The 23177-nt window shown below is 44.0% G+C and overlaps 6 non-coding genes and 19 pseudogenes across 6 annotated transcripts; all 25 read right to left on the reverse strand.

Annotated features, from left to right (window-relative positions):
• Positions 1 to 384: 384 nt before the first annotated feature.
• LOC140018385 (5S ribosomal RNA) lies at positions 385 to 503 on the reverse strand. Its single transcript, XR_011824518.1, has one exon. It is a non-coding gene; the product is annotated as a 5S ribosomal RNA (ribosomal RNA).
• Positions 504 to 1430: 927 nt separating this feature from the next.
• On the reverse strand, positions 1431 to 1548 carry LOC140019575 (5S ribosomal RNA; annotated as a pseudogene).
• A 925-nt stretch (positions 1549 to 2473) lies between these two features.
• Positions 2474 to 2591, reverse strand: LOC140019576 (5S ribosomal RNA; annotated as a pseudogene).
• Positions 2592 to 3002: 411 nt separating this feature from the next.
• LOC140018396 (5S ribosomal RNA) lies at positions 3003 to 3121 on the reverse strand. The gene has a single exon (XR_011824519.1). It is a non-coding gene; the product is annotated as a 5S ribosomal RNA (ribosomal RNA).
• Positions 3122 to 4048: 927 nt separating this feature from the next.
• LOC140019577 (5S ribosomal RNA) lies at positions 4049 to 4166 on the reverse strand (annotated as a pseudogene).
• A 927-nt stretch (positions 4167 to 5093) lies between these two features.
• On the reverse strand, positions 5094 to 5211 carry LOC140020448 (5S ribosomal RNA; annotated as a pseudogene).
• A 927-nt stretch (positions 5212 to 6138) lies between these two features.
• On the reverse strand, positions 6139 to 6256 carry LOC140019578 (5S ribosomal RNA; annotated as a pseudogene).
• Positions 6257 to 7181: 925 nt separating this feature from the next.
• Positions 7182 to 7299, reverse strand: LOC140019579 (5S ribosomal RNA; annotated as a pseudogene).
• Positions 7300 to 7710: 411 nt separating this feature from the next.
• On the reverse strand, positions 7711 to 7829 carry LOC140018408 (5S ribosomal RNA). Its single transcript, XR_011824520.1, has one exon. It is a non-coding gene; the product is annotated as a 5S ribosomal RNA (ribosomal RNA).
• Positions 7830 to 8756: 927 nt separating this feature from the next.
• On the reverse strand, positions 8757 to 8874 carry LOC140019580 (5S ribosomal RNA; annotated as a pseudogene).
• Positions 8875 to 9801: 927 nt separating this feature from the next.
• On the reverse strand, positions 9802 to 9919 carry LOC140020449 (5S ribosomal RNA; annotated as a pseudogene).
• A 927-nt stretch (positions 9920 to 10846) lies between these two features.
• LOC140019582 (5S ribosomal RNA) lies at positions 10847 to 10964 on the reverse strand (annotated as a pseudogene).
• A 925-nt stretch (positions 10965 to 11889) lies between these two features.
• On the reverse strand, positions 11890 to 12007 carry LOC140019583 (5S ribosomal RNA; annotated as a pseudogene).
• A 411-nt stretch (positions 12008 to 12418) lies between these two features.
• On the reverse strand, positions 12419 to 12537 carry LOC140018419 (5S ribosomal RNA). Its single transcript, XR_011824521.1, has one exon. It is a non-coding gene; the product is annotated as a 5S ribosomal RNA (ribosomal RNA).
• Positions 12538 to 13464: 927 nt separating this feature from the next.
• LOC140019584 (5S ribosomal RNA) lies at positions 13465 to 13582 on the reverse strand (annotated as a pseudogene).
• Positions 13583 to 14509: 927 nt separating this feature from the next.
• On the reverse strand, positions 14510 to 14627 carry LOC140020450 (5S ribosomal RNA; annotated as a pseudogene).
• Positions 14628 to 15554: 927 nt separating this feature from the next.
• Positions 15555 to 15672, reverse strand: LOC140019585 (5S ribosomal RNA; annotated as a pseudogene).
• A 925-nt stretch (positions 15673 to 16597) lies between these two features.
• Positions 16598 to 16715, reverse strand: LOC140019586 (5S ribosomal RNA; annotated as a pseudogene).
• Positions 16716 to 17126: 411 nt separating this feature from the next.
• Positions 17127 to 17245, reverse strand: LOC140018430 (5S ribosomal RNA). The gene has a single exon (XR_011824522.1). It is a non-coding gene; the product is annotated as a 5S ribosomal RNA (ribosomal RNA).
• Positions 17246 to 18172: 927 nt separating this feature from the next.
• On the reverse strand, positions 18173 to 18290 carry LOC140019265 (5S ribosomal RNA; annotated as a pseudogene).
• Positions 18291 to 18701: 411 nt separating this feature from the next.
• On the reverse strand, positions 18702 to 18820 carry LOC140018441 (5S ribosomal RNA). The gene has a single exon (XR_011824523.1). It is a non-coding gene; the product is annotated as a 5S ribosomal RNA (ribosomal RNA).
• Positions 18821 to 19747: 927 nt separating this feature from the next.
• Positions 19748 to 19865, reverse strand: LOC140019587 (5S ribosomal RNA; annotated as a pseudogene).
• Positions 19866 to 20792: 927 nt separating this feature from the next.
• Positions 20793 to 20910, reverse strand: LOC140020451 (5S ribosomal RNA; annotated as a pseudogene).
• Positions 20911 to 21837: 927 nt separating this feature from the next.
• Positions 21838 to 21955, reverse strand: LOC140019588 (5S ribosomal RNA; annotated as a pseudogene).
• A 925-nt stretch (positions 21956 to 22880) lies between these two features.
• LOC140019589 (5S ribosomal RNA) lies at positions 22881 to 22998 on the reverse strand (annotated as a pseudogene).
• Positions 22999 to 23177: the final 179 nt, after the last annotated feature.

Genomic DNA, 23177 nt, shown 5'->3' on the forward strand with positions numbered 1-23177 from the left:
AAACTGCCACGTCCTGTGAAGCAGTTTGGCTTTTCTGGACCCGAATTCATTCTAAGCGTCAATTCATGAATTTCCTCTCATCCTTTTATTTATTTACTTTTATATTTTTTTCTTGTTGCTTTGCACCTTTTTTTTCCCTCGTCGCACAACTCTCAATTATCCTGAAATTGATCCTTCACGCTTGCGCTTATACATTTGCGCCGACAACTTTGACCGACGATCCGGGCTTCGATCCAGCCGTACCGTTCCTGACTTGTCTCGCGCCTTCAGATCCGCCTTCATGCTTCGATAAGAAGCAAAATATAAAGCAATCGTTCCGACGGAGCTAAATTACTACAGCATAAAGAACGAAGGGGAAATTTGGATTTCGAAACAAAAAAGGGAGGGGTGCAACACGAGGACTTCCCAGGGGGTCACCCATCCTAGTACTACTCTCGCCCAAGCACGCTTAACTTCGGAGTTCTGATGGGATCCGGTGCATTAGTGCTGGTATGATCGCACCCACCATGTTCCTTTCGCTTTATTCTTTTAAACTGCCCCGTCCTGTGAAGCAGTGTGGCTTTTCTGGACCCGAATTCATTTTAAGCGTCAATTCAAGAATTTCCCCTCATCCTTTTATTTATTTACTTTTACATTTTTTTCTTGTTGATTTGCACCATTTTTTTTTCCCTCGTCGCGCAACTCTCAATTATCCTGAAATTGATCCTTCACGCTTGCACTTATACATTTGCGCCGACAACTTTGACCGACGATCCGGGCTTCGATCCAGCCGTACCGTTCCTGACTTGTCTCGCGCCTTCAGATCCGCCTTCATGCTTCGATGAGAAGCAAAATATAAAGCAATCGTTCCGACGGAGCTAAATTACTACAGCATAAAGAACGAAGGGAAAATTTGGATTTCGAAACAAAAAAGGGAGGGGTGCAACACGAGGATTTCCCAGGGGGTCACCTAGGGGTGTCAACGGGCCGGGTCCGGGCCGGAATTCATTATTCCGGACCCGGACCCGGAGCCGACCCGTTTACCCGACGGGTCTTTTATTCGGTGTTCCGGATCCGGACCCGGCGAGTCTCGGATCCGGGTCGGGTCTACCCGAACAAATTTGCCAAAATTTATAATTTCTAACAAAAAAGAGAAAAATATATATTTGTAAACTAATTTCTAGCTAATGCAAAGAAAAAACCAAATAAGAAAATAAATCAAATTGATTTTACTCAAATACATCATCCTAATCAAATTATATTGATAATATATATTTTTTATAAATTATTAAATCATTTATATCCGGATCCGGGTCTAATACGGGTCGGAATACTATATTCCGTATCCGACCCGTTTTTTTGTTTGAAAAAACGGATCCGGATCCGGATAACGGAATTAAATCCCTACCCATACCCGCAAAAATTTCAGGGATCCGATCCGGATCCGGGTGTAGACCCGACCCGTTGACCGGCCTAGGGTCACCCATCCTAGTACTACTGTCGCCCAAGCACGCTTAACTTCGAAGTTCTGATGGGATCCGGTGCATTAGTGCTGGTATGATCGCACCCGCCATGTTCCTTTCGCTTTATTCTTTTAAACCGCCACGTCCTGTGAAGCAGTTTGGCTTTTCTGGACCCGAATTCATTCTAAGCGTCAATTCATGAATTTCCTCTCATCCTTTTATTTATTTACTTTTATATTTTTTTCTTGTTGCTTTGCACCTTTTTTTTCCCTCGTCGCACAACTCTCAATTATCCTGAAATTGATCCTTCACGCTTGCGCTTATGCATTTGCGCCGACAACATTGACCGACGATCCGGGCTTCGATTCAGCCGTACCGTTCCTGACTTGTCTCGCGCCTTCAGATCCGCCTTCATGCTTCGATGAGAAGCAAAATATAAAGCAATCGTTCCGACGGAGCTAAATTACTACAGCATAAAGAACGAAGGGAAAATTTGGATTTCGAAACAAAAAAGGGAGGGGTGCAACACGAGGATTTCCCAGGGGGTCACCTAGGGGTGTCAACGGGCCGGATCCGGGCCGGAATTCTTTATTCCGGACCCGGACCCGGATCCGACCCGTTTACCCGACGGGTCTTTTATTCGGTGTTCCGGATCCGGACCCGGCGAGTCTCGGATCCGGGTCGGGTCTACCCGAACAAATTTGCCAAAATTTATAATTTCTAACAAAAAAGAGAAAAAGATATATTTGTAAACTAATTTCTAGCTAATGCAAAGAAAAAACCAAATAAGAAAATAAATCAAATTGATTTTACTCAAATACATCATCCTAATCAAATTATATTGATAATATATATTTTTTATAAATTATTAAATCATTTATATCCGGATCCGGGTCTAGTACGGGTCGGAATACTATATTCCGTATCCGACCCGTTTTTTTGTTTGAAAAAACGGATCCGGATCCGGATAACGGAATTAAATCCCTACCCATACCAGCAAAAATTTCAGGGATCCGATCCGGATCCGGGTGTAGACCCGACCCGTTGACCGGCCTAGGGTCACCCATCCTAGTACTACTGTCGCCCAAGCACGCTTAACTTCGAAGTTCTGATGGGATCCGGTGCATTAGTGCTGGTATGATCGCACCCGCCATGTTCCTTTCGCTTTATTCTTTTAAACTGCCACGTCCTGTGAAGCAGTTTGGCTTTTCTGGACCCGAATTCATTCTAAGCGTCAATTCATGAATTTCCTCTCATCCTTTTATTTATTTACTTTTATATTTTTTTCTTGTTGCTTTGCACCTTTTTTTTCCCTCGTCGCACAACTCTCAATTATCCTGAAATTGATCCTTCACGCTTGCGCTTATACATTTGCGCCGACAACTTTGACCGACGATCCGGGCTTCGATCCAGCCGTACCGTTCCTGACTTGTCTCGCGCCTTCAGATCCGCCTTCATGCTTCGATAAGAAGCAAAATATAAAGCAATCGTTCCGACGGAGCTAAATTACTACAGCATAAAGAACGAAGGGGAAATTTGGATTTCGAAACAAAAAAGGGAGGGGTGCAACACGAGGACTTCCCAGGGGGTCACCCATCCTAGTACTACTCTCGCCCAAGCACGCTTAACTTCGGAGTTCTGATGGGATCCGGTGCATTAGTGCTGGTATGATCGCACCCACCATGTTCCTTTCGCTTTATTCTTTTAAACTGCCCCGTCCTGTGAAGCAGTGTGGCTTTTCTGGACCCGAATTCATTTTAAGCGTCAATTCAAGAATTTCCCCTCATCCTTTTATTTATTTACTTTTACATTTTTTTCTTGTTGATTTGCACCATTTTTTTTTCCCTCGTCGCGCAACTCTCAATTATCCTGAAATTGATCCTTCACGCTTGCACTTATACATTTGCGCCGACAACTTTGACCGACGATCCGGGCTTCGATCCAGCCGTACCGTTCCTGACTTGTCTCGCGCCTTCAGATCCGCCTTCATGCTTCGATGAGAAGCAAAATATAAAGCAATCGTTCCGACGGAGCTAAATTACTACAGCATAAAGAACGAAGGGAAAATTTGGATTTCGAAACAAAAAAGGGAGGGGTGCAACACGAGGATTTCCCAGGGGGTCACCTAGGGGTGTCAACGGGCCGGGTCCGGGCCGGAATTCATTATTCCGGACCCGGACCCGGAGCCGACCCGTTTACCCGACGGGTCTTTTATTCGGTGTTCCGGATCCGGACCCGGCGAGTCTCGGATCCGGGTCGGGTCTACCCGAACAAATTTGCCAAAATTTATAATTTCTAACAAAAAAGAGAAAAAGATATATTTGTAAACTAATTTCTAGCTAATGCAAAGAAAAAACCAAATAAGAAAATAAATCAAATTGATTTTACTCAAATACATCATCCTAATCAAATTATATTGATAATATATATTTTTTATAAATTATTAAATCATTTATATCCGGATCCGGGTCTAATACGGGTCGGAATACTATATTCCGTATCCGACCCGTTTTTTTGTTTGAAAAAACGGATCCGGATCCGGATAACGGAATTAAATCCCTACCCATACCCGCAAAAATTTCAGGGATCCGATCCGGATCCGGGTGTAGACCCGACCCGTTGACCGGCCTAGGGTCACCCATCCTAGTACTACTGTCGCCCAAGCACGCTTAACTTCGAAGTTCTGATGGGATCCGGTGCATTAGTGCTGGTATGATCGCACCCGCCATGTTCCTTTCGCTTTATTCTTTTAAACTGCCCCGTCCTGTGAAGCAGTGTGGCTTTTCTGGACCCGAATTCATTTTAAGCATCAATTCAAGAATTTCCCCTCATCCTTTTATTTATTTACTTTTACATTTTTTTCTTGTTGATTTGCACCATTTTTTTTTCCCTCGTCGCGCAACTCTCAATTATCCTGAAATTGATCCTTCACGCTTGCGCTTATACATTTGCGCCGACAACTTTGACCGACGAACCGGGCTTCGATCCAGCCGTACCGTTCCTGACTTGTCTCGCGCCTTCAGATCCGCCTTCATGCTTCGATGAGAAGCAAAATATAAAGCAATCGTTCCGACGGAGCTAAATTACTACAGCATAAAGAACGAAGGGAAAATTTGGATTTCGAAACAAAAAAGGGAGGGGTGCAACACGAGGATTTCCCAGGGGGTCACCTAGGGGTGTCAACGGGCCGGGTCCGGGCCGGAATTCATTATTCCGGACCCGGACCCGGAGCCGACCCGTTTACCCGACGGGTCTTTTATTCGGTGTTCCGGATCCGGACCCGGCGAGTCTCGGATCCGGGTCGGGTCTACCCGAACAAATTTGCCGAAATTTATAATTTCTAACAAAAAAGAGAAAAAGATATATTTGTAAACAAATTTCTAGCTAATGCAAAGAAAAAACCAAATAAGAAAATAAATCAAATTGATTTTACTCAAATACATCATCCTAATCAAATTATATTGATAATATATATTTTTTATAAATTATTAAATCATTTATATCCGGATCCGGGTCTAATACGGGTCGGAATACTATATTCCGTATCCGACCCGTTTTTTTGTTTGAAAAAACGGATCCGGATCCGGATAACGGAATTAAATCCCTACCCATACCCGCAAAAATTTCAGGGATCCGATCCGGATCCGGGTGTAGACCCGACCCGTTGACCGGCCTAGGGTCACCCATCCTAGTACTACTGTCGCCCAAGCACGCTTAACTTCGAAGTTCTGATGGGATCCGGTGCATTAGTACTGGTATGATCGCACCCGCCATGTTCCTTTCGCTTTATTCTTTTAAACTGCCCCGTCCTGTGAAGCAGTGTGGATTTTCTGGACCCGAATTCATTTTAAGCGTCAATTCAAGAATTTCCCCTCATCCTTTTATTTATTTACTTTTACATTTTTTTCTTGTTGATTTGCACCATTTTTTTTTCCCTCGTCGCGCAACTCTCAATTATCCTGAAATTGATCCTTCACGCTTGCGCTTATACATTTGCGCCGACAACTTTGACCGACGAACCGGGCTTCGATCCAGCCGTACCGTTCCTGACTTGTCTCGCGCCTTCAGATCCGCCTTCATGCTTCGATGAGAAGCAAAATATAAAGCAATCGTTCCGACGGAGCTAAATTACTACAGCATAAAGAACGAAGGGAAAATTTGGATTTCGAAACAAAAAAGGGAGGGGTGCAACACGAGGATTTCCCAGGGGGTCACCTAGGGGTGTCAACGGGCCGGGTCCGGGCCGGAATTCATTATTCCGGACCCGGACCCGGAGCCGACCCGTTTACCCGACGGGTCTTTTATTCGGTGTTCCGGATCCGGACCCGGCGAGTCTCGGATCCGGGTCGGGTCTACCCGAACAAATTTGCCAAAATTTATAATTTCTAACAAAAAAGAGAAAAATATATATTTGTAAACTAATTTCTAGCTAATGCAAAGAAAAAACCAAATAAGAAAATAAATCAAATTGATTTTACTCAAATACATCATCCTAATCAAATTATATTGATAATATATATTTTTTATAAATTATTAAATCATTTATATCCGGATCCGGGTCTAATACGGGTCGGAATACTATATTCCGTATCCGACCCGTTTTTTTGTTTGAAAAAACGGATCCGGATCCGGATAACGGAATTAAATCCCTACCCATACCCGCAAAAATTTCAGGGATCCGATCCGGATCCGGGTGTAGACCCGACCCGTTGACCGGCCTAGGGTCACCCATCCTAGTACTACTGTCGCCCAAGCACGCTTAACTTCGAAGTTCTGATGGGATCCGGTGCATTAGTGCTGGTATGATCGCACCCGCCATGTTCCTTTCGCTTTATTCTTTTAAACCGCCACGTCCTGTGAAGCAGTTTGGCTTTTCTGGACCCGAATTCATTCTAAGCGTCAATTCATGAATTTCCTCTCATCCTTTTATTTATTTACTTTTATATTTTTTTCTTGTTGCTTTGCACCTTTTTTTTCCCTCGTCGCACAACTCTCAATTATCCTGAAATTGATCCTTCACGCTTGCGCTTATGCATTTGCGCCGACAACATTGACCGACGATCCGGGCTTCGATTCAGCCGTACCGTTCCTGACTTGTCTCGCGCCTTCAGATCCGCCTTCATGCTTCGATGAGAAGCAAAATATAAAGCAATCGTTCCGACGGAGCTAAATTACTACAGCATAAAGAACGAAGGGAAAATTTGGATTTCGAAACAAAAAAGGGAGGGGTGCAACACGAGGATTTCCCAGGGGGTCACCTAGGGGTGTCAACGGGCCGGATCCGGGCCGGAATTCTTTATTCCGGACCCGGACCCGGATCCGACCCGTTTACCCGACGGGTCTTTTATTCGGTGTTCCGGATCCGGACCCGGCGAGTCTCGGATCCGGGTCGGGTCTACCCGAACAAATTTGCCAAAATTTATAATTTCTAACAAAAAAGAGAAAAAGATATATTTGTAAACTAATTTCTAGCTAATGCAAAGAAAAAACCAAATAAGAAAATAAATCAAATTGATTTTACTCAAATACATCATCCTAATCAAATTATATTGATAATATATATTTTTTATAAATTATTAAATCATTTATATCCGGATCCGGGTCTAGTACGGGTCGGAATACTATATTCCGTATCCGACCCGTTTTTTTGTTTGAAAAAACGGATCCGGATCCGGATAACGGAATTAAATCCCTACCCATACCAGCAAAAATTTCAGGGATCCGATCCGGATCCGGGTGTAGACCCGACCCGTTGACCGGCCTAGGGTCACCCATCCTAGTACTACTGTCGCCCAAGCACGCTTAACTTCGAAGTTCTGATGGGATCCGGTGCATTAGTGCTGGTATGATCGCACCCGCCATGTTCCTTTCGCTTTATTCTTTTAAACTGCCACGTCCTGTGAAGCAGTTTGGCTTTTCTGGACCCGAATTCATTCTAAGCGTCAATTCATGAATTTCCTCTCATCCTTTTATTTATTTACTTTTATATTTTTTTCTTGTTGCTTTGCACCTTTTTTTTCCCTCGTCGCACAACTCTCAATTATCCTGAAATTGATCCTTCACGCTTGCGCTTATACATTTGCGCCGACAACTTTGACCGACGATCCGGGCTTCGATCCAGCCGTACCGTTCCTGACTTGTCTCGCGCCTTCAGATCCGCCTTCATGCTTCGATAAGAAGCAAAATATAAAGCAATCGTTCCGACGGAGCTAAATTACTACAGCATAAAGAACGAAGGGGAAATTTGGATTTCGAAACAAAAAAGGGAGGGGTGCAACACGAGGACTTCCCAGGGGGTCACCCATCCTAGTACTACTCTCGCCCAAGCACGCTTAACTTCGGAGTTCTGATGGGATCCGGTGCATTAGTGCTGGTATGATCGCACCCACCATGTTCCTTTCGCTTTATTCTTTTAAACTGCCCCGTCCTGTGAAGCAGTGTGGCTTTTCTGGACCCGAATTCATTTTAAGCGTCAATTCAAGAATTTCCCCTCATCCTTTTATTTATTTACTTTTACATTTTTTTCTTGTTGATTTGCACCATTTTTTTTTCCCTCGTCGCGCAACTCTCAATTATCCTGAAATTGATCCTTCACGCTTGCACTTATACATTTGCGCCGACAACTTTGACCGACGATCCGGGCTTCGATCCAGCCGTACCGTTCCTGACTTGTCTCGCGCCTTCAGATCCGCCTTCATGCTTCGATGAGAAGCAAAATATAAAGCAATCGTTCCGACGGAGCTAAATTACTACAGCATAAAGAACGAAGGGAAAATTTGGATTTCGAAACAAAAAAGGGAGGGGTGCAACACGAGGATTTCCCAGGGGGTCACCTAGGGGTGTCAACGGGCCGGGTCCGGGCCGGAATTCATTATTCCGGACCCGGACCCGGAGCCGACCCGTTTACCCGACGGGTCTTTTATTCGGTGTTCCGGATCCGGACCCGGCGAGTCTCGGATCCGGGTCGGGTCTACCCGAACAAATTTGCCAAAATTTATAATTTCTAACAAAAAAGAGAAAAAGATATATTTGTAAACTAATTTCTAGCTAATGCAAAGAAAAAACCAAATAAGAAAATAAATCAAATTGATTTTACTCAAATACATCATCCTAATCAAATTATATTGATAATATATATTTTTTATAAATTATTAAATCATTTATATCCGGATCCGGGTCTAATACGGGTCGGAATACTATATTCCGTATCCGACCCGTTTTTTTGTTTGAAAAAACGGATCCGGATCCGGATAACGGAATTAAATCCCTACCCATACCCGCAAAAATTTCAGGGATCCGATCCGGATCCGGGTGTAGACCCGACCCGTTGACCGGCCTAGGGTCACCCATCCTAGTACTACTGTCGCCCAAGCACGCTTAACTTCGAAGTTCTGATGGGATCCGGTGCATTAGTGCTGGTATGATCGCACCCGCCATGTTCCTTTCGCTTTATTCTTTTAAACTGCCCCGTCCTGTGAAGCAGTGTGGCTTTTCTGGACCCGAATTCATTTTAAGCGTCAATTCAAGAATTTCCCCTCATCCTTTTATTTATTTACTTTTACATTTTTTTCTTGTTGATTTGCACCATTTTTTTTTCCCTCGTCGCGCAACTCTCAATTATCCTGAAATTGATCCTTCACGCTTGCGCTTATACATTTGCGCCGACAACTTTGACCGACGAACCGGGCTTCGATCCAGCCGTACCGTTCCTGACTTGTCTCGCGCCTTCAGATCCGCCTTCATGCTTCGATGAGAAGCAAAATATAAAGCAATCGTTCCGACGGAGCTAAATTACTACAGCATAAAGAACGAAGGGAAAATTTGGATTTCGAAACAAAAAAGGGAGGGGTGCAACACGAGGATTTCCCAGGGGGTCACCTAGGGGTGTCAACGGGCCGGGTCCGGGCCGGAATTCATTATTCCGGACCCGGACCCGGAGCCGACCCGTTTACCCGACGGGTCTTTTATTCGGTGTTCCGGATCCGGACCCGGCGAGTCTCGGATCCGGGTCGGGTCTACCCGAACAAATTTGCCGAAATTTATAATTTCTAACAAAAAAGAGAAAAAGATATATTTGTAAACAAATTTCTAGCTAATGCAAAGAAAAAACCAAATAAGAAAATAAATCAAATTGATTTTACTCAAATACATCATCCTAATCAAATTATATTGATAATATATATTTTTTATAAATTATTAAATCATTTATATCCGGATCCGGGTCTAATACGGGTCGGAATACTATATTCCGTATCCGACCCGTTTTTTTGTTTGAAAAAACGGATCCGGATCCGGATAACGGAATTAAATCCCTACCCATACCCGCAAAAATTTCAGGGATCCGATCCGGATCCGGGTGTAGACCCGACCCGTTGACCGGCCTAGGGTCACCCATCCTAGTACTACTGTCGCCCAAGCACGCTTAACTTCGAAGTTCTGATGGGATCCGGTGCATTAGTACTGGTATGATCGCACCCGCCATGTTCCTTTCGCTTTATTCTTTTAAACTGCCCCGTCCTGTGAAGCAGTGTGGATTTTCTGGACCCGAATTCATTTTAAGCGTCAATTCAAGAATTTCCCCTCATCCTTTTATTTATTTACTTTTACATTTTTTTCTTGTTGATTTGCACCATTTTTTTTTCCCTCGTCGCGCAACTCTCAATTATCCTGAAATTGATCCTTCACGCTTGCGCTTATACATTTGCGCCGACAACTTTGACCGACGAACCGGGCTTCGATCCAGCCGTACCGTTCCTGACTTGTCTCGCGCCTTCAGATCCGCCTTCATGCTTCGATGAGAAGCAAAATATAAAGCAATCGTTCCGACGGAGCTAAATTACTACAGCATAAAGAACGAAGGGAAAATTTGGATTTCGAAACAAAAAAGGGAGGGGTGCAACACGAGGATTTCCCAGGGGGTCACCTAGGGGTGTCAACGGGCCGGGTCCGGGCCGGAATTCATTATTCCGGACCCGGACCCGGAGCCGACCCGTTTACCCGACGGGTCTTTTATTCGGTGTTCCGGATCCGGACCCGGCGAGTCTCGGATCCGGGTCGGGTCTACCCGAACAAATTTGCCAAAATTTATAATTTCTAACAAAAAAGAGAAAAATATATATTTGTAAACTAATTTCTAGCTAATGCAAAGAAAAAACCAAATAAGAAAATAAATCAAATTGATTTTACTCAAATACATCATCCTAATCAAATTATATTGATAATATATATTTTTTATAAATTATTAAATCATTTATATCCGGATCCGGGTCTAATACGGGTCGGAATACTATATTCCGTATCCGACCCGTTTTTTTGTTTGAAAAAACGGATCCGGATCCGGATAACGGAATTAAATCCCTACCCATACCCGCAAAAATTTCAGGGATCCGATCCGGATCCGGGTGTAGACCCGACCCGTTGACCGGCCTAGGGTCACCCATCCTAGTACTACTGTCGCCCAAGCACGCTTAACTTCGAAGTTCTGATGGGATCCGGTGCATTAGTGCTGGTATGATCGCACCCGCCATGTTCCTTTCGCTTTATTCTTTTAAACCGCCACGTCCTGTGAAGCAGTTTGGCTTTTCTGGACCCGAATTCATTCTAAGCGTCAATTCATGAATTTCCTCTCATCCTTTTATTTATTTACTTTTATATTTTTTTCTTGTTGCTTTGCACCTTTTTTTTCCCTCGTCGCACAACTCTCAATTATCCTGAAATTGATCCTTCACGCTTGCGCTTATGCATTTGCGCCGACAACATTGACCGACGATCCGGGCTTCGATTCAGCCGTACCGTTCCTGACTTGTCTCGCGCCTTCAGATCCGCCTTCATGCTTCGATGAGAAGCAAAATATAAAGCAATCGTTCCGACGGAGCTAAATTACTACAGCATAAAGAACGAAGGGAAAATTTGGATTTCGAAACAAAAAAGGGAGGGGTGCAACACGAGGATTTCCCAGGGGGTCACCTAGGGGTGTCAACGGGCCGGATCCGGGCCGGAATTCTTTATTCCGGACCCGGACCCGGATCCGACCCGTTTACCCGACGGGTCTTTTATTCGGTGTTCCGGATCCGGACCCGGCGAGTCTCGGATCCGGGTCGGGTCTACCCGAACAAATTTGCCAAAATTTATAATTTCTAACAAAAAAGAGAAAAAGATATATTTGTAAACTAATTTCTAGCTAATGCAAAGAAAAAACCAAATAAGAAAATAAATCAAATTGATTTTACTCAAATACATCATCCTAATCAAATTATATTGATAATATATATTTTTTATAAATTATTAAATCATTTATATCCGGATCCGGGTCTAGTACGGGTCGGAATACTATATTCCGTATCCGACCCGTTTTTTTGTTTGAAAAAACGGATCCGGATCCGGATAACGGAATTAAATCCCTACCCATACCAGCAAAAATTTCAGGGATCCGATCCGGATCCGGGTGTAGACCCGACCCGTTGACCGGCCTAGGGTCACCCATCCTAGTACTACTGTCGCCCAAGCACGCTTAACTTCGAAGTTCTGATGGGATCCGGTGCATTAGTGCTGGTATGATCGCACCCGCCATGTTCCTTTCGCTTTATTCTTTTAAACTGCCACGTCCTGTGAAGCAGTTTGGCTTTTCTGGACCCGAATTCATTCTAAGCGTCAATTCATGAATTTCCTCTCATCCTTTTATTTATTTACTTTTATATTTTTTTCTTGTTGCTTTGCACCTTTTTTTTCCCTCGTCGCACAACTCTCAATTATCCTGAAATTGATCCTTCACGCTTGCGCTTATACATTTGCGCCAACAACTTTGACCGACGATCCGGGCTTCGATCCAGCCGTACCGTTCCTGACTTGTCTCGCGCCTTCAGATCCGCCTTCATGCTTCGATAAGAAGCAAAATATAAAGCAATCGTTCCGACGGAGCTAAATTACTACAGCATAAAGAACGAAGGGGAAATTTGGATTTCGAAACAAAAAAGGGAGGGGTGCAACACGAGGACTTCCCAGGGGGTCACCCATCCTAGTACTACTCTCGCCCAAGCACGCTTAACTTCGGAGTTCTGATGGGATCCGGTGCATTAGTGCTGGTATGATCGCACCCACCATGTTCCTTTCGCTTTATTCTTTTAAACTGCCCCGTCCTGTGAAGCAGTGTGGCTTTTCTGGACCCGAATTCATTTTAAGCGTCAATTCAAGAATTTCCCCTCATCCTTTTATTTATTTACTTTTACATTTTTTTCTTGTTGATTTGCACCATTTTTTTTTCCCTCGTCGCGCAACTCTCAATTATCCTGAAATTGATCCTTCACGCTTGCACTTATACATTTGCGCCGACAACTTTGACCGACGATCCGGGCTTCGATCCAGCCGTACCGTTCCTGACTTGTCTCGCGCCTTCAGATCCGCCTTCATGCTTCGATGAGAAGCAAAATATAAAGCAATCGTTCCGACGGAGCTAAATTACTACAGCATAAAGAACGAAGGGAAAATTTGGATTTCGAAACAAAAAAGGGAGGGGTGCAACACGAGGATTTCCCAGGGGGTCACCTAGGGGTGTCAACGGGCCGGGTCCGGGCCGGAATTCATTATTCCGGACCCGGACCCGGAGCCGACCCGTTTACCCGACGGGTCTTTTATTCGGTGTTCCGGATCCGGACCCGGCGAGTCTCGGATCCGGGTCGGGTCTACCCGAACAAATTTGCCAAAATTTATAATTTCTAACAAAAAAGAGAAAAAGATATATTTGTAAACTAATTTCTAGCTAATGCAAAGAAAAAACCAAATAAGAAAATAAATCAAATTGATTTTACTCAAATACATCATCCTAATCAAATTATATTGATAATATATATTTTTTATAAATTATTAAATCATTTATATCCGGATCCGGGTCTAATACGGGTCGGAATACTATATTCCGTATCCGACCCGTTTTTTTGTTTGAAAAAACGGATCCGGATCCGGATAACGGAATTAAATCCCTACCCATACCCGCAAAAATTTCAGGGATCCGATCCGGATCCGGGTGTAGACCCGACCCGTTGACCGGCCTAGGGTCACCCATCCTAGTACTACTGTCGCCCAAGCACGCTTAACTTCGAAGTTCTGATGGGATCCGGTGCATTAGTGCTGGTATGATCGCACCCGCCATGTTCCTTTCGCTTTATTCTTTTAAACTGCCCCGTCCTGTGAAGCAGTGTGGCTTTTCTGGACCCGAATTCATTTTAAGCGTCAATTCAAGAATTTCCCCTCATCCTTTTATTTATTTACTTTTACATTTTTTTCTTGTTGATTTGCACCATTTTTTTTTCCCTCGTCGCGCAACTCTCAATTATCCTGAAATTGATCCTTCACGCTTGCGCTTATACATTTGCGCCGACAACTTTGACCGACGAACCGGGCTTCGATCCAGCCGTACCGTTCCTGACTTGTCTCGCGCCTTCAGATCCGCCTTCATGCTTCGATGAGAAGCAAAATATAAAGCAATCGTTCCGACGGAGCTAAATTACTACAGCATAAAGAACGAAGGGAAAATTTGGATTTCGAAACAAAAAAGGGAGGGGTGCAACACGAGGATTTCCCAGGGGGTCACCTAGGGGTGTCAACGGGCCGGGTCCGGGCCGGAATTCATTATTCCGGACCCGGACCCGGAGCCGACCCGTTTACCCGACGGGTCTTTTATTCGGTGTTCCGGATCCGGACCCGGCGAGTCTCGGATCCGGGTCGGGTCTACCCGAACAAATTTGCCGAAATTTATAATTTCTAACAAAAAAGAGAAAAAGATATATTTGTAAACAAATTTCTAGCTAATGCAAAGAAAAAACCAAATAAGAAAATAAATCAAATTGATTTTACTCAAATACATCATCCTAATCAAATTATATTGATAATATATATTTTTTATAAATTATTAAATCATTTATATCCGGATCCGGGTCTAATACGGGTCGGAATACTATATTCCGTATCCGACCCGTTTTTTTGTTTGAAAAAACGGATCCGGATCCGGATAACGGAATTAAATCCCTACCCATACCCGCAAAAATTTCAGGGATCCGATCCGGATCCGGGTGTAGACCCGACCCGTTGACCGGCCTAGGGTCACCCATCCTAGTACTACTGTCGCCCAAGCACGCTTAACTTCGAAGTTCTGATGGGATCCGGTGCATTAGTACTGGTATGATCGCACCCGCCATGTTCCTTTCGCTTTATTCTTTTAAACTGCCCCGTCCTGTGAAGCAGTGTGGATTTTCTGGACCCGAATTCATTTTAAGCGTCAATTCAAGAATTTCCCCTCATCCTTTTATTTATTTACTTTTACATTTTTTTCTTGTTGATTTGCACCATTTTTTTTTCCCTCGTCGCGCAACTCTCAATTATCCTGAAATTGATCCTTCACGCTTGCGCTTATACATTTGCGCCGACAACTTTGACCGACGAACCGGGCTTCGATCCAGCCGTACCGTTCCTGACTTGTCTCGCGCCTTCAGATCCGCCTTCATGCTTCGATGAGAAGCAAAATATAAAGCAATCGTTCCGACGGAGCTAAATTACTACAGCATAAAGAACGAAGGGAAAATTTGGATTTCGAAACAAAAAAGGGAGGGGTGCAACACGAGGATTTCCCAGGGGGTCACCTAGGGGTGTCAACGGGCCGGGTCCGGGCCGGAATTCATTATTCCGGACCCGGACCCGGAGCCGACCCGTTTACCCGACGGGTCTTTTATTCGGTGTTCCGGATCCGGACCCGGCGAGTCTCGGATCCGGGTCGGGTCTACCCGAACAAATTTGCCAAAATTTATAATTTCTAACAAAAAAGAGAAAAATATATATTTGTAAACTAATTTCTAGCTAATGCAAAGAAAAAACCAAATAAGAAAATAAATCAAATTGATTTTACTCAAATACATCATCCTAATCAAATTATATTGATAATATATATTTTTTATAAATTATTAAATCATTTATATCCGGATCCGGGTCTAATACGGGTCGGAATACTATATTCCGTATCCGACCCGTTTTTTTGTTTGAAAAAACGGATCCGGATCCGGATAACGGAATTAAATCCCTACCCATACCCGCAAAAATTTCAGGGATCCGATCCGGATCCGGGTGTAGACCCGACCCGTTGACCGGCCTAGGGTCACCCATCCTAGTACTACTGTCGCCCAAGCACGCTTAACTTCGAAGTTCTGATGGGATCCGGTGCATTAGTGCTGGTATGATCGCACCCGCCATGTTCCTTTCGCTTTATTCTTTTAAACCGCCACGTCCTGTGAAGCAGTTTGGCTTTTCTGGACCCGAATTCATTCTAAGCGTCAATTCATGAATTTCCTCTCATCCTTTTATTTATTTACTTTTATATTTTTTTCTTGTTGCTTTGCACCTTTTTTTTCCCTCGTCGCACAACTCTCAATTATCCTGAAATTGATCCTTCACGCTTGCGCTTATGCATTTGCGCCGACAACTTTGACCGACGATCCGGGCTTCGATCCAGCCGTACCGTTCCTGACTTGTCTCGCGCCTTCAGATCCGCCTTCATGCTTCGATGAGAAGCAAAATATAAAGCAATCGTTCCGACGGAGCTAAATTACTACAGCATAAAGAACGAAGGGAAAATTTGGATTTCGAAACAAAAAAGGGAGGGGTGCAACACGAGGATTTCCCAGGGGGTCACCTAGGGGTGTCAACGGGCCGGATCCGGGCCGGAATTCTTTATTCCGGACCCGGACCCGGATCCGACCCGTTTACCCGACGGGTCTTTTATTCGGTGTTCCGGATCCGGACCCGGCGAGTCTCGGATCCGGGTCGGGTCTACCCGAACAAATTTGCCAAAATTTATAATTTCTAACAAAAAAGAGAAAAAGATATATTTGTAAACTAATTTCTAGCTAATGCAAAGAAAAAACCAAATAAGAAAATAAATCAAATTGATTTTACTCAAATACATCATCCTAATCAAATTATATTGATAATATATATTTTTTATAAATTATTAAATCATTTATATCCGGATCCGGGTCTAGTACGGGTCGGAATACTATATTCCGTATCCGACCCGTTTTTTTGTTTGAAAAAACGGATCCGGATCCGGATAACGGAATTAAATCCCTACCCATACCAGCAAAAATTTCAGGGATCCGATCCGGATCCGGGTGTAGACCCGACCCGTTGACCGGCCTAGGGTCACCCATCCTAGTACTACTGTCGCCCAAGCACGCTTAACTTCGAAGTTCTGATGGGATCCGGTGCATTAGTGCTGGTATGATCGCACCCGCCATGTTCCTTTCGCTTTATTCTTTTAAACTGCCACGTCCTGTGAAGCAGTTTGGCTTTTCTGGACCCGAATTCATTCTAAGCGTCAATTCATGAATTTCCTCTCATCCTTTTATTTATTTACTTTTATATTTTTTTCTTGTTGCTTTGCACCTTTTTTTTCCCTCGTCGCACAACTCTCAATTATCCTGAAATTGATCCTTCACGCTTGCGCTTATACATTTGCGCCGACAACTTTGACCGACGATCCGGGCTTCGATCCAGCCGTACCGTTCCTGACTTGTCTCACGCCTTCAGATCCGCCTTCATGCTTCGATAAGAAGCAAAATATAAAGCAATCGTTCCGACGGAGCTAAATTACTACAGCATAAAGAACGAAGGGGAAATTTGGATTTCGAAACAAAAAAGGGAGGGGTGCAACACGAGGACTTCCCAGGGGGTCACCCATCCTAGTACTACTCTCGCCCAAGCACGCTTAACTTCGGAGTTCTGATGGGATCCGGTGCATTAGTGCTGGTATGATCGCACCCACCATGTTCCTTTCGCTTTATTCTTTTAAACTGCCCCGTCCTGTGAAGCAGTGTGGCTTTTCTGGACCCGAATTCATTTTAAGCGTCAATTCAAGAATTTCCCCTCATCCTTTTATTTATTTACTTTTACATTTTTTTCTTGTTGATTTGCACCATTTTTTTTTCCCTCGTCGCGCAACTCTCAATTATCCTGAAATTGATCCTTCACGCTTGCACTTATACATTTGCGCCGACAACTTTGACCGACGATCCGGGCTTCGATCCAGCCGTACCGTTCCTGACTTGTCTCGCGCCTTCAGATCCGCCTTCATGCTTCGATGAGAAGCAAAATATAAAGCAATCGTTCCGACGGAGCTAAATTACTACAGCATAAAGAACGAAGGGGAAATTTGGATTTCGAAACAAAAAAGGGAGGGGTGCAACACGAGGATTTCCCAGGGGGTCACCTAGGGGTGTCAACGGGCCGGGTCCGGGCCGGAATTCATTATTCCGGACCCGGACCCGGATCCGACCCGTTTACCCGACGGGTCTTTTATTCTGTGTTCCGGATCCGGACCCGGCGAGTCTCGGATCCGGGTCGGGTCTACCCGAACAAATTTGCCAAAATTTATAATTTCTAACAAAAAAGAGAAAAAAATATATTTGTAAACTAATTTCTAACTAATGCAAAGAAAAAACCAAATAAGAAAATAAATCAAATTGATTTTACTCAAATACATCATCCTAATCAAATTATACTGATAATATATATTTTTTATAAATTATTAAATCATTTATATCCGGATCCGGGTCTAATACGGGTCGGAATACTATATTCCGTATCCGACCCGTTTTTTTGTTTGAAAAAACGGATCCGGATCCGGATAACGGAATTAAATCCCTACCCATACCCGAAAAAATTTCAGCGATCCGATCCGGATCCGGGTCTAGACCCGACCCGTTGACAGGCCTAGGGTCACCCATTCTAGTACTACTGTCGCCCAAGCACGCTTAACTTCGGAGTTCTGATGGGATCCGGTGCATTAGTGCTGGTATGATCGCACCCGCCATGTTCTTTTCGCTTTATTCTTTTAAACTGCCACGTCCTGTGAAGCAGTTTGGCTTTTCTGGACCCGAATTCATTCTAAGCGTCAATTCATGAATTTCCTCTCATCCTTTTATTTATTTACTTTTATATTTTTTTCTTGTTGCTTTGCACCTTTTTTTTCCCTCGTCGCACAACTCTCAATTATCCTGAAATTGATCCTTCACGCTTGCGCTTATACATTTGCGCCGACAACTTTGACCGACGATCCTGGCTTCGATCCAGCCGTACCGTTCCTGACTTGTCTCGCGCCTTCAGATCCGCCTTCATGCTTCGATGAGAAGCAAAATATCAAGCAATCGTTCCGACGGAGCTAAATTACTACAGCATAAAGAACGAAGGGGAAATTTGGATTTCGAAACAAAAAAGGGAGGGGTGCAACACGAGGACTTCCCAGGGGGTCACCCATCCTAGTACTACTCTCGCCCAAGCACGCTTAACTTCGGAGTTCTGATGGGATCCGGTGCATTAGTGCTGGTATGATCGCACCCGCCATGTTCCTTTCGCTTTATTCTTTTAAACTGCCCCGTCCTGTGAAGCAGTGTGGCTTTTCTGGACCCGAATTCATTTTAAGCGTCAATTCAAGAATTTCCCCTCATCCTTTTATTTATTTACTTTTACATTTTTTTCTTGTTGATTTGCACCATTTTTTTTTCCCTCGTCGCGCAACTCTCAATTATCCTGAAATTGATCCTTCACGCTTGCGCTTATACATTTGCGCCGACAACTTTGACCGACGATCCGGGCTTCGATCCAGCCGTACCGTTCCTGACTTGTCTCGCGCCTTCAGATCCGCCTTCATGCTTCGATGAGAAGCAAAATATAAAGCAATCGTTCCGACGGAGCTAAATTACTACAGCATAAAGAACGAAGGGAAAATTTGGATTTCGAAACAAAAAAGGGAGGGGTGCAACACGAGGATTTCCCAGGGGGTCACCTAGGGGTGTCAACGGGCCGGGTCCGGGCCGGAATTCATTATTCCGGACCCGGACCCGGAGCCGACCCGTTTACCCGACGGGTCTTTTATTCGGTGTTCCGGATCCGGACCCGGCGAGTCTCGGATCCGGGTCGGGTCTACCCGAACAAATTTGCCAAAATTTATAATTTCTAACAAAAAAGAGAAAAAGATATATTTGTAAACTAATTTCTAGCTAATGCAAAGAAAAAACCAAATAAGAAAATAAATCAAATTGATTTTACTCAAATACATCATCCTAATCAAATTATATTGATAATATATATTTTTTATAAATTATTAAATCATTTATATCCGGATCCGGGTCTAATACGGGTCGGAATACTATATTCCGTATCCGACCCGTTTTTTTGTTTGAAAAAACGGATCCGGATCCGGATAACGGAATTAAATCCCTACCCATACCCGCAAAAATTTCAGGGATCCGATCCGGATCCGGGTGTAGACCCGACCCGTTGACCGGCCTAGGGTCACCCATCCTAGTACTACTGTCGCCCAAGCACGCTTAACTTCGAAGTTCTGATGGGATCCGGTGCATTAGTGCTGGTATGATCGCACCCGCCATGTTCCTTTCGCTTTATTCTTTTAAACTGCCCCGTCCTGTGAAGCAGTGTGGCTTTTCTGGACCCGAATTCATTTTAAGCGTCAATTCAAGAATTTCCCCTCATCCTTTTATTTATTTACTTTTACATTTTTTTCTTGTTGATTTGCACCATTTTTTTTTCCCTCGTCGCGCAACTCTCAATTATCCTGAAATTGATCCTTCACGCTTGCGCTTATACATTTGCGCCGACAACTTTGACCGACGAACCGGGCTTCGATCCAGCCGTACCGTTCCTGACTTGTCTCGCGCCTTCAGATCCGCCTTCATGCTTCGATGAGAAGCAAAATATAAAGCAATCGTTCCGACGGAGCTAAATTACTACAGCATAAAGAACGAAGGGAAAATTTGGATTTCGAAACAAAAAAGGGAGGGGTGCAACACGAGGATTTCCCAGGGGGTCACCTAGGGGTGTCAACGGGCCGGGTCCGGGCCGGAATTCATTATTCCGGACCCGGACCCGGAGCCGACCCGTTTACCCGACGGGTCTTTTATTCGGTGTTCCGGATCCGGACCCGGCGAGTCTCGGATCCGGGTCGGGTCTACCCGAACAAATTTGCCGAAATTTATAATTTCTAACAAAAAAGAGAAAAAGATATATTTGTAAACAAATTTCTAGCTAATGCAAAGAAAAAACCAAATAAGAAAATAAATCAAATTGATTTTACTCAAATACATCATCCTAATCAAATTATATTGATAATATATATTTTTTATAAATTATTAAATCATTTATATCCGGATCCGGGTCTAATACGGGTCGGAATACTATATTCCGTATCCGACCCGTTTTTTTGTTTGAAAAAACGGATCCGGATCCGGATAACGGAATTAAATCCCTACCCATACCCGCAAAAATTTCAGGGATCCGATCCGGATCCGGGTGTAGACCCGACCCGTTGACCGGCCTAGGGTCACCCATCCTAGTACTACTGTCGCCCAAGCACGCTTAACTTCGAAGTTCTGATGGGATCCGGTGCATTAGTACTGGTATGATCGCACCCGCCATGTTCCTTTCGCTTTATTCTTTTAAACTGCCCCGTCCTGTGAAGCAGTGTGGATTTTCTGGACCCGAATTCATTTTAAGCGTCAATTCAAGAATTTCCCCTCATCCTTTTATTTATTTACTTTTACATTTTTTTCTTGTTGATTTGCACCATTTTTTTTTCCCTCGTCGCGCAACTCTCAATTATCCTGAAATTGATCCTTCACGCTTGCGCTTATACATTTGCGCCGACAACTTTGACCGACGAACCGGGCTTCGATCCAGCCGTACCGTTCCTGACTTGTCTCGCGCCTTCAGATCCGCCTTCATGCTTCGATGAGAAGCAAAATATAAAGCAATCGTTCCGACGGAGCTAAATTACTACAGCATAAAGAACGAAGGGAAAATTTGGATTTCGAAACAAAAAAGGGAGGGGTGCAACACGAGGATTTCCCAGGGGGTCACCTAGGGGTGTCAACGGGCCGGGTCCGGGCCGGAATTCATTATTCCGGACCCGGACCCGGAGCCGACCCGTTTACCCGACGGGTCTTTTATTCGGTGTTCCGGATCCGGACCCGGCGAGTCTCGGATCCGGGTCGGGTCTACCCGAACAAATTTGCCAAAATTTATAATTTCTAACAAAAAAGAGAAAAATATATATTTGTAAACTAATTTCTAGCTAATGCAAAGAAAAAACCAAATAAGAAAATAAATCAAATTGATTTTACTCAAATACATCATCCTAATCAAATTATATTGATAATATATATTTTTTATAAATTATTAAATCATTTATATCCGGATCCGGGTCTAATACGGGTCGGAATACTATATTCCGTATCCGACCCGTTTTTTTGTTTGAAAAAACGGATCCGGATCCGGATAACGGAATTAAATCCCTACCCATACCCGCAAAAATTTCAGGGATCCGATCCGGATCCGGGTGTAGACCCGACCCGTTGACCGGCCTAGGGTCACCCATCCTAGTACTACTGTCGCCCAAGCACGCTTAACTTCGAAGTTCTGATGGGATCCGGTGCATTAGTGCTGGTATGATCGCACCCGCCATGTTCCTTTCGCTTTATTCTTTTAAACCGCCACGTCCTGTGAAGCAGTTTGGCTTTTCTGGACCCGAATTCATTCTAAGCGTCAATTCATGAATTTCCTCTCATCCTTTTATTTATTTACTTTTATATTTTTTTCTTGTTGCTTTGCACCTTTTTTTTCCCTCGTCGCACAACTCTCAATTATCCTGAAATTGATCCTTCACGCTTGCGCTTATGCATTTGCGCCGACAACATTGACCGACGATCCGGGCTTCGATTCAGCCGTACCGTTCCTGACTTGTCTCGCGCCTTCAGATCCGCCTTCATGCTTCGATGAGAAGCAAAATATAAAGCAATCGTTCCGACGGAGCTAAATTACTACAGCATAAAGAACGAAGGGAAAATTTGGATTTCGAAACAAAAAAGGGAGGGGTGCAACACGAGGATTTCCCAGGGGGTCACCTAGGGGTGTCAACGGGCCGGATCCGGGCCGGAATTCTTTATTCCGGACCCGGACCCGGATCCGACCCGTTTACCCGACGGGTCTTTTATTCGGTGTTCCGGATCCGGACCCGGCGAGTCTCGGATCCGGGTCGGGTCTACCCGAACAAATTTGCCAAAATTTATAATTTCTAACAAAAAAGAGAAAAAGATATATTTGTAAACTAATTTCTAGCTAATGCAAAGAAAAAACCAAATAAGAAAATAAATCAAATTGATTTTACTCAAATACATCATCCTAATCAAATTATATTGATAATATATATTTTTTATAAATTATTAAATCATTTATATCCGGATCCGGGTCTAGTACGGGTCGGAATACTATATTCCGTATCCGACCCGTTTTTTTGTTTGAAAAAACGGATCCGGATCCGGATAACGGAATTAAATCCCTACCCATACCAGCAAAAATTTCAGGGATCCGATCCGGATCCGGGTGTAGACCCGACCCGTTGACCGGCCTAGGGTCACCCATCCTAGTACTACTGTCGCCCAAGCACGCTTAACTTCGAAGTTCTGATGGGATCCGGTGCATTAGTGCTGGTATGATCGCACCCGCCATGTTCCTTTCGCTTTATTCTTTTAAACTGCCACGTCCTGTGAAGCAGTTTGGCTTTTCTGGACCCGAATTCATTCTAAGCGTCAATTCATGAATTTCCTCTCATCCTTTTATTTATTTACTTTTATATTTTTTTCTTGTTGCTTTGCACCTTTTTTTTCCCTCGTCGCACAACTC

Source organism: Coffea arabica, chromosome 11c, assembly GCF_036785885.1.
Source record: "Coffea arabica cultivar ET-39 chromosome 11c, Coffea Arabica ET-39 HiFi, whole genome shotgun sequence".
Classification (NCBI taxonomy): Eukaryota; Viridiplantae; Streptophyta; class Magnoliopsida; order Gentianales; family Rubiaceae; genus Coffea; species Coffea arabica.